Below are 10,489 nucleotides of genomic sequence, written 5' to 3'. Positions count from 1 at the left end.
ATATCGGGTTATGAAACCTGTCATACCGACAAGATGTAGCAACTACAAACATGCCTCGCGAGTCTCGCGACCACATGCGCATGCTCCGTGGCCGCACGCGCATGCAAAAGGACCGGAAATCCACCGGCCATCCTCCGGCGTGCGTTTTATCCACCGGCCATCCTCCGGCGTGCGTTTAATCCACCGGCCATCCTCCGGCGTGCGTTTAATCGATCGGCCATCCTCCGGCGTGCGTTTAATTCATCGGCCATCCTCCGGCGTGCGTTTAATCCACCGGTCATCCTCCGGCGTGCGTTTAATCCATCGGCCATCCTCCGGCGTGCGTTGAATCCATCGGCCATCCACCAGCCATCCTCCGGCGTGCGTTTAATCCATCGGCCATCCACCAGCCATCCTCCGGCGTGCGTCTAATCCATCGGCCATCCACAAGCCATCCTCCGGCGTGCGTTCAATCCACCGGCCATCCTCCGGCGTGCGTTTAATCCATCGGCCATCCACCAGCCATCCTCCAGCGTGCGTTCAATCCACCGGCCATCCTCCGGCGTGCGTTTAATCCATCGGCCATCCACCAGCCATCCTCCGGCGTGCGTTTAATCCATCGGCAATCCACCAGCCATCCTCCGGCGTGCGTTTAATCCATCGGCCATCGGCCGGCCATCCTCCGGCGTGCGTTCAATCCACCGGCCATCCTCCGGCGTGCGTTTAATCCATCGGCCATCCATCAGCCATCCTCTGGCGTGCGTTTAATCCATCGGCCATCCACTAGCCATCCTCTGGCGTGCGTTTAATCCACCGGTCATCCTCCGGCGAGCGTTTAATCCATCGGACATCCACCAGCCATCCTCCGGCGTGCGTTCAATCCACCGGCCATTCTCCGGCGTGCGTTTAATCCATCGGCCATCCACCAGCCATCCTTCGGCGTGCATTTAATCCACCGGCCATCCTCCGGCGTTCGTTTAATCCATCGGCAATCCACCAGCCATCCTCCGGCGTGCGTTTAATCCATCGGCCATCCACCAGCCATTCTCCGGCGTGCGTTCAATCCACCGGCCATCCTCCGGCGTGCGTTTAATCCATCGGCCATCCATCAGCCATCTTCTGGCGTGCGTTTAATCCACCGGCCATCCTCCGGCGTGCGTTTAATCCAACGGCCATCCACCAGCCATCCTCCGGCGTGCGTTTAATCCATCGGCCATCCATCAGCCATCCTCTGGCGTGCGTTTAATCCATCGGCCATCCACTAGCCATCCTCTGGCGTGCGTTTAATCCACCGGTCATCCTCCGGCGAGCGTTTAATCCATCGGACATCCACCAGCCATCCTCCGGCGTGCGTTCAATCCACCGGCCATTCTCCGGCGTGCGTTTAATCCATCGGCCATCCACCAGCCATCCTTCGGCGTGCATTTAATCCACCGGCCATCCTCCGGCGTGCGTTTAATCCACCGGCCATCCTCCGGCGTGCGTTTAATCCATCGGCCATCCACCAGCTATTCTTCGGCGTGCGTTTAATCCACCGGCCATCCTCCGGCGTGCGTATAATCCATCGGCCATCCACCAGCCATCCTCCGGCGTGCGTTTAATCCATCGGCCATCCTCCGTCGTGCGTTTAATCCATCGGACATCCACCAGCCATTCTCCGGCGTGCGTTTAATCCATCGGCCATCCACCAGCCATCCTCCGGCGTGCGTTTAATCCACCGGCCATCCTCCGGCGTGCGTTGAATCCATCGACCATCCACCAGCATTATCCGGCGTGCGTTTAATCCACCGGCCATCCTCCGGCGTGCGTTTAATCCATCGGCCATCCACCAGCAATCCTCCGGCGTGCGTTTAATCCATCGGCCATCCACCAGCCATCCTTCGGCGTGCGTTCAATCCACCGGCCATCCTCCGGCGTTCGTTTAATCCATCGGCCATCCACCAGCCATCCTCCGGCGTGCGTTTAATCCATCGGCCATCCTCCGTCGTGCGTTTAATCCATCGGACATCCACCAGCCATTCTCCGGCGTGCGTTTAATCTTTCGGCCATCCACCAGCCATCCTCCGGCGTGCGTTCAATCCACCGGCCATCCTCCTGCGTGCGTTTAATCCACCGGCCATCCACCGGCGAGCGTTTAATCCATCGACCATCCACCAGCCATCCTCCGGCGTGCGTTCAATCCACCGGCCATCCTCCGGCGTGCGTTTAATCCATCAGCCATCCACCAGCCATCCTCTTGCGTGCGTTCAATCCACCGGCCATCCTCCGGCGTGCGTTTAATTTATCGGCCTTCCACCAGCCATCCTCCGGGTTTGTATAATCCATCGGCCATCCTCCGGAGTGCGTTTAAACCACCGGTCATCCTCCGGCGTGCGTTTAATCCATCGGCCATCCACCAGCCATCCTCCGGGATCGTATAATCCATCGGCCATCCTCAGGGGTGCGTTTAATCCACTGGCCACCTCCGGTGCGCGTTTAATCCATCGGCTATCCACCAGCCATCCTCCGGGTTCGTATAATCCATCGGACATCCACCAGCCATCCTTCGGCGTGCATTTAATCCACCGGCCATTTTCCGGCGTGCGTTGAATCCATCGGCCATCCACCAGCCATCCTCCGGCGTGCGTTTAATCCATCGGCCATCCACCAGCCATCCTCGGGCGTGCGTTTAATCCACCGGCCATCCTCCGGCGTGCGTTTAATCCACCGGCCATCCTCCGGCGTGCGTTGAATCCATCGGCCATCTACCAGGATTCTCCGGCGAGCGTTTAATCCACCGGCCATCCTCCGGCGTGCGTTTAATCCATCGGCCATCCACCAGCCATCCTCCGGCGTGCGTTTAATCCATCGGCCATCCACCAGCCATCCTCCGGCGTGCGTTTAATCCACCGGCCATCCTCCGGCGTGCGTTGAATCCATCGGCCATCCACCAGCATTCTCCGGCGTGCGTTTAATCCACCGGCCATCCTTCGGCGTGCGTTTAATCCATCGGCCATCCACCAGCAATTCTCCGGCGTGCGTTTAATCCATCGGCCATCCACCAGCCATCCTTCGGCGTGCGTTCAATCCACCGGCCATCCTCCGGCGTGCGTTTAATCCATCGGCCATCCATTAGCCATCTTCTGGCGTGCGTTTAATCCACCGGCCATCCTCCGGCGTGCGTTTAATCCATCGGCCATCCACCAGCCATTCTCCGGCGTGCGTTTAATCCACCGGCCATCCTCCGGCGTGCGTACATTCTCCGGCGTGCGTTTAATCCACCGGCCATCCTTCGGCGTGCGTTTAATCCATCGGCCATCCACCAGCAATTCTCCGGCGTGCGTTTAATCCATCGGCCATCCACCAGCCATCCTCCGGGTTCGTATAATCCATCGGCCATCCTCCGGGGTGCTTTTAATACACCGGGCATCCTCCGGCGTGCGTTTAATCCATCAGCCATCCACCGCAGCCATCATCCGGGTTCGTATAATCCATCGGGCATTCTCCGGGGTGCGTTTAATCCACCGGCCATCCTCCGGCGTGCGTTTAATTTATCGGCCATCCACCAGCCATCCTCCGGGTTCGTATAATCCATCGGCCATCCTCCGAGGTGCGTTTAATCCACCGGCCATCCTCCGACGTGCGTTTAATTTATTGGCCATCCACCAGCCATCCTCCGGGTTCGTATAATCCATCGGCCATCCTCCGGGGTGCGTTTAATCCACCGGTCATCCTCCGGCGTGCGTTTAATCCATCGGCCATCCACCAGCCATCCTCCGGGTTCGTATAATCCATCGGCCATCCTCCGGGGTGCGTTTAATCCACCGGCTATCCTCCGGCGTGCGTTTAATCCATCGGCCGCTCTAGGAACGCGTCAGGGAGGTGAAAGTGAGTCACCCAGCCGAGTTTCGAGTCGATCCGACCGGCGGAACCCGAATTCGCGAACCGTAGGGCCGATCGCGAAGCCGCGCTAGGAACGCGTCAGGGAGGTGAAAGTGAGTCACCCAGCCGAGTTTCGAGTCGATCCGACCGGCGGAACCCGAATTCGCGAACCGGAAGTCCGATCGCGAAGCCGCGCTAGGAACGCGTCAGGATGGTGAAAGTGAAGTCACCCAGCCGAGTATCGAGTCGATCCGACCGGCGGAACCCGAATCCGCGAAGCCGTAAGTCCGATCGCGAAGCCGCGCTAGGAACGCGTCAGGGATGGTCAAAGTGAGTCACCCAGCCGAGTATCGAGACGATCCGACCGGCGGAACCCGAATTCGCGAACCGGAGGGCCGATCTCGAAGCCGCGCTAGGAACGCGTCAGGGAGGTGAAAGTGAGTCACCCAGCCGAGTTTCGAGACGATCCGACCGACGGAACCCGAATTCGCGAACCGGAGGGCCGATCTCGAAGCCGCGCTAGGAACGCGTCAGGGAGGTGAAAGTGAGACACCCAGCCGAGTTTCGGGTCGATCCGACCGGCGGAACCCGAATTCGCGAACCGGAGGGCCGATCTCGAAGCCGCGCTAGGAACGCGTCAGGGAGGTCAAAGTGAGTCACCCAGCCGAGTTTCGAGTCGATCCGACCGGCGGAACCCGAATTCGCGAACCGTAAGGCCGATCGCGAAGCCGCGCTAGGAACGCGTCAGGGAGGTGAAAGTGAGTCACCCAGCCGAGTTTCGAGTCGATCCGACCGGCGGAACCCGAATTCGCGAACCGTAGGGCCGATCGCGAAGCCGCGCTAGGAACGCGTCAGGGAGGTGAAAGTGAGTCACCCAGCCGAGTTTCGAGTCGATCCGACCGGCGGAACCCGAATTCGCGAACCGGAGGACCGATCGCGAAGCCGCGCTAGGAACGCGTCAGGGAGGTGAAAGTGAGTCACCCTAGCCGAGTATCGAGTCGATCCGACCGGCGGAACCCGAATTCGCGAACCGGAAGTCCGATCGCGAAGCCGCTCTAGGAACGCGTCAGGGAGGTGAAAGTGAGTCACCCAGCCGAGTTTCGAGTCGATCCGACCGGCGGAACCCGAATTCGCGAACCGTAGGGCCGATCGCGAAGCCGCGCTAGGAACGCGTCAGGGAGGTGAAAGTGAGTCACCCAGCCGAGTTTCGAGTCGATCCGACCGGCGGAACCCGAATCCGCGAACCGGAAGTCCGATCGCGAAGCCGCGCTAGGAACGCGTCAGGATGGTGAAAGGAAGTCACCCAGCCGAGTATCGAGTCGATCCGACCGGCGGAACCCGAAACCGCAAGCCGTAAGTCCGATCGCGAAGCCGCGCTAGGAACGCGTCAGGATGGTCAAAGTGAGTCACCCAGCCGAGTATCGAGACGATCCGACCGGCGGAACCCGAATTCGCGAACCGGAGGGCCGATCTCGAAGCCGCGCTAGGAACGCGTCAGGGAGGTGAAAGTGAGTCACCCAGCCGAGTTTCGAGTCGATCCGACCGGCGGAACCCGAATTCGCGAACCGGAGGGCCGATCGCGAAGCCGCGCTAGGAACGCGTCAGGGAGGTGAAAGTGAGTACACCCAGCCGAGTTTCGGGTCGATCCGACCGGCGGAACCCGAATTCGCGAACCGGAGGGCCGATCTCGAAGCCGCGCTAGGAACGCGTCAGGGAGGTCAAAGTGAGTCACCCAGCCGAGTTTCGAGTCGATCCGACCGGCGGAACCCGAATTCGCGAACCGTAGGGCCGATCGCGAAGCCGCGCTAGGAACGCGTCAGGGAGGTGAAAGTGAGTCACCCAGCCGAGTTTCGAGTCGATCCGACCGGCGGAACCCGAATCCGCGAACCGGAAGTCCGATCGCGAAGCCGCGCTAGGAACGCGTCAGGATGGTGAAAGGAAGTCACCCAGCCGAGTATCGAGTCGATCCGACCGGCGGAACCCGAATCCGCGAAGCCGTAAGTCCGATCGCGAAGCCGCGCTAGGAACGCGTCAGGATGGTCAAAGTGAGTCACCCAGCCGAGTATCGAGACGATCCGACCGGCGGAACCCGAATTCGCGAACCGGAGGGCCGATCTCGAAGCCGCGCTAGGAACGCGTCAGGGAGGTGAAAGTGAGTCACCCAGCCGAGTTTCGAGTCGATCCGACCGGCGGAACCCGAATTCGCGAACCGGAGGGCCGATCGCGAAGCCGCGCTAGGAACGCGTCAGGGAGGTGAAAGTGAGTACACCCAGCCGAGTTTCGGGTCGATCCGACCGGCGGAACCCGAATTCGCGAACCGGAGGGCCGATCTCGAAGCCGCGCTAGGAACGCGTCAGGGAGGTCAAAGTGAGTCACCCAGCCGAGTTTCGAGTCGATCCGACCGGCGGAACCCGAATTCGCGAACCGTAGGGCCGATCGCGAAGCCGCGCTAGGAACGCGTCAGGGAGGTGAAAGTGAGTCACCCAGCCGAGTTTCGAGTCGATCCGACCGGCGGAACCCGAATTCGCGAACCGGAGGGCCGATCGCGAAGCCGCGCTAGGAACGCGTCAGGGAGGTGAAAGTGAGTCACCCAGCCGAGTTTCGAGTCGATCCGACCGGCGGAACCCGAATTCGCGAACCGGAAGTCCGATCGCGAAGCCGCTCTAGGAACGCGTCAGGGAGGTGAAAGTGAGTCACCCAGCCGAGTTTCGAGTCGATCCGACCGGCGGAACCCGAATTCGCGAACCGTAGGGCCGATCGCGAAGCCGCGCTAGGAACGCGTCAGGATGGTGAAAGTGAGACACCCAGCCGAGTTTCGAGTCGATCCGACCGGCGGAACCCGAATCCGCGAACCGGAGGGCCGATCGCGAAGCCGCGCTAGGAACGCGTCAGGGAGGTGAAAGTGAGTCACCCAGCCGAGTTTCGAGACGATCCGACCGGCGGAACCCGAATTCGCGAACCGGACGTCCGATCGCGAAGCCGCGCTAGGAACGCGTCAGGATGGTCAAAGTGAGTCACCCAGCCGAGTTTCGAGTCGATCCGACCGGCGGAACCCGAATCCACGAACCGGAAGTCCGATCGCGAAGCCGCGCTAGGAACGTGTCAGGGAGGTGAAAGGGAGTCACCCAGCCGAGTTTCGAGACGATCCGACCGGCGGAACCCGAATTCGCGAACCGGAGGGCCGATCTCGAAGCCGCGCTAGGAACGCGTCAGGGAGGTGAAAGTGAGTCACCCAGCCGAGTTTCGAGTCGATCCGACCGGCGGAACCCGAATTCGCGAACCGGAGGGCCGATCGCGAAGCCGCGCTAGGAACGCGTCAGGGATGGTCAAAGTGAGTCACCCAGCCGAGTTTCGAGTACGATCCGACCGGCGGAACCCGAATTCGCGAACCGGAGGGCCGATCGCGAAGCCGCGCTAGGAACGCGTCAGGGAGGTGAAAGTGAGTCACCCAGCCGAGTTTCGAGTCGATCCGACCGGCGGAACCCGAATTCGCGAACCGGAGGGCCGATCTCGAAGCCGCGCTAGGAACGCGTCAGGGAGGTGAAAGTGAGTACACCCAGCCGAGTTTCGAGTCGATCCGACCGGCGGAACCCGAATTCGCGAACCGGAGGGCCGATCTCGAAGCCGCGCTAGGAACGCGTCAGGGAGGTGCAAAGTGAGTCACCCAGCCGAGTTTCGAGTCGATCCGACCGGCGGAACCCGAATTCGCGAACCGGAGGGCCGATCGCGAAGCCGCGCTAGGAACGCGTCAGGGAGGTGAAAGTGAGTCACCCAGCCGAGTTTCGAGTCGATCCGACCGGCGGAACCCGAATTCGCGAACCGGAGGGCCGATCGCGAAGCCGCGCTAGGAACGCGTCAGGGAGGTGAAAGTGAGTCACCCAGCCGAGTTTCGAGTCGATCCGACCGGCGGAACCCGAATTCGCGAACCGGAGGGCCGATCGCGAAGCCGCGCTAGGAACGCGTCAGGGAGGTGAAAGTGAGTCACCCAGCCGAGTTTCGAGTCGATCCGACCGGCGGAACCCGAATTCGCGAACCGGAGGGCCGATCGCGAAGCCGCGCTAGGAACGCGTCAGGGAGGTGAAAGTGAGTCACCCAGCCGAGTTTCGAGTCGATCCGACCGGCGGAACCCGAATTCGCGAACCGGAGGGCCGATCGCGAAGCCGCGCTAGGAACGCGTCAGGGAGGTGAAAGTGAGTCACCCAGCCGAGTTTCGAGTCGATCCGACCGGCGGAACCCGAATTCGCGAACCGTAGGGCCGATCGCGAAGCCGCGCTAGGAACGCGTCAGGGAGGTGAAAGTGAGTCACCCAGCCGAGTTTCGAGTCGATCCGACCGGCGGAACCCGAATTCGCGAACCGGAAGGTCCGATCGCGAAGCCGCGCTAGGAACGCGTCAGGATGGTGAAAGTGAGTCACCCAGCCGAGTATCGAGTCGATCCGACCGGCGGAACCCGAATCGCGAAGCCGTAAGTCCGATCGCGAAGCCGCGCTAGGAACGCGTCAGGATGGTCAAAGTGAGTCACCCAGCCGAGTATCGAGACGATCCGACCGGCGGAACCCGAATTCGCGAACCGGAGGGCCGATCTCGAAGCCGCGCTAGGAACGCGTCAGGGAGGTGAAAGTGAGTCACCCAGCCGAGTTTCGAGTCGATCCGACCGGCGGAACCCGAATTCGCGAACCGGAGGGCCGATCTCGAAGCCGCGCTAGGAACGCGTCAGGGAGGTGAAAGTGAGACACCCAGCCGAGTTTCGAGTCGATCCGACCGGCGGAACCCGAATTCGCGAACCGGAGGGCCGATCTCGAAGCCGCGCTAGGAACGCGTCAGGGAGGTCAAAGTGAGTCACCCAGCCGAGTTTCGAGTCGATCCGACCGGCGGAACCCGAATTCGCGAACCGTAGGGCCGATCGCGAAGCCGCGCTAGGAACGCGTCAGGGAGGTGAAAGTGAGTCACCCAGCCGAGTTTCGAGTCGATCCGACCGGCGGAACCCGAATTCGCGAACCGGAGGGCCGATCGCGAAGCCGCGCTAGGAACGCGTCAGGGAGGTGAAAGTGAGTCACCCAGCCGAGTTTCGAGTCGATCCGACCGGCGGAACCCGAATTCGCGAACCGGAGGGCCGATCGCGAAGCCGCGCTAGGAACGCGTCAGGGAGGTGAAAGTGAGTCACCCAGCCGAGTTTCGAGTCGATCCGACCGGCGGAACCCGAATTCGCGAACCGTAGGGCCGATCGCGAAGCCGCGCTAGGAACGCGTCAGGGAGGTGAAAGTGAGTCACCCAGCCGAGTTTCGAGTCGATCCGACCGGCGGAACCCGAATTCGCGAACCGGAAGTCCGATCGCGAAGCCGCGCTAGGAACGCGTCAGGATGGTGAAAGTGAAGTCACCCAGCCGAGTATCGAGTCGATCCGACCGGCGGAACCCGAAATCCGCAAGCCGTAAGTCCGATCGCGAAGCCGCGCTAGGAACGCGTCAGGATGGTCAAAGTGAGTCACCCAGCCGAGTATCGAGACGATCCGACCGGCGGAACCCGAATTCGCGAACCGGAGGGCCGATCTCGAAGCCGCGCTAGGAACGCGTCAGGGAGGTGAAAGTGAGTCACCCAGCCGAGTTTCGAGTCGATCCGACCGGCGGAACCCGAATTCGCGAACCGGAGGGCCGATCGCGAAGCCGCGCTAGGAACGCGTCAGGGAGGTGAAAGTGAGTCACCCAGCCGAGTTTCGAGTCGATCCGACCGGCGGAACCCGAATTCGCGAACCGGAGGGCCGATCTCGAAGCCGCGCTAGGAACGCGTCAGGGAGGTCAAAGTGAGTCACCCAGCCGAGTTTCGAGTCGATCCGACCGGCGGAACCCGAATTCGCGAACCGTAGGGCCGATCGCGAAGCCGCGCTAGGAACGCGTCAGGGAGGTGAAAGTGAGTCACCCAGCCGAGTTTCGAGTCGATCCGACCGGCGGAACCCGAATTCGCGAACCGGAGGGCCGATCGCGAAGCCGCGCTAGGAACGCGTCAGGGAGGTGAAAGTGAGTCACCCAGCCGAGTTTCGAGTCGATCCGACCGGCGGAACCCGAATTCGCGAACCGGAAGTCCGATCGCGAAGCCGCGCTAGGAACGCGTCAGGGATGGTGAAAGTGAAGTCACCCAGCCGAGTATCGAGTCGATCCGACCGGCGGAACCCGAATCCGCAAGCCGTAAGTCCGATCGCGAAGCCGCGCTAGGAACGCGTCAGGGATGGTCAAAGTGAGTCACCCAGCCGAGTATCGAGACGATCCGACCGGCGGAACCCGAATTCGCGAACCGGAGGGCCGATCTCGAAGCCGCGCTAGGAACGCGTCAGGGAGGTGAAAGTGAGTCACCCAGCCGAGTTTCGAGTCGATCCGACCGGCGGAACCCGAATTCGCGAACCGGAGGGCCGATCGCGAAGCCGCGCTAGGAACGCGTCAGGGAGGTGAAAGTGAGTCACCCAGCCGAGTTTCGAGTCGATCCGACCGGCGGAACCCGAATTCGCGAACCGGAGGGCCGATCGCGAAGCCGCGCTAGGAACGCGTCAGGGAGGTCAAAGTGAGTCACCCAGCCGAGTTTCGAGTCGATCCGACCGGCGGAACCCGAATTCGCGAACCGTAGGGCCGATCGCGAAGCCGCGCTAGGAACGCGTCAGGG

This window comes from Temnothorax nylanderi, unplaced genomic scaffold, assembly GCF_030848795.1.
Source record: "Temnothorax nylanderi isolate EJ_2023f unplaced genomic scaffold, tnyl_v1.0 TNYL_tig0008_pilon, whole genome shotgun sequence".
NCBI lineage: Eukaryota > Metazoa > Arthropoda > Insecta > Hymenoptera > Formicidae > Temnothorax > Temnothorax nylanderi.
The sequence above is the reverse complement of the archived record's forward strand: the minus strand, read 5'-3'. Positions refer to the sequence as shown.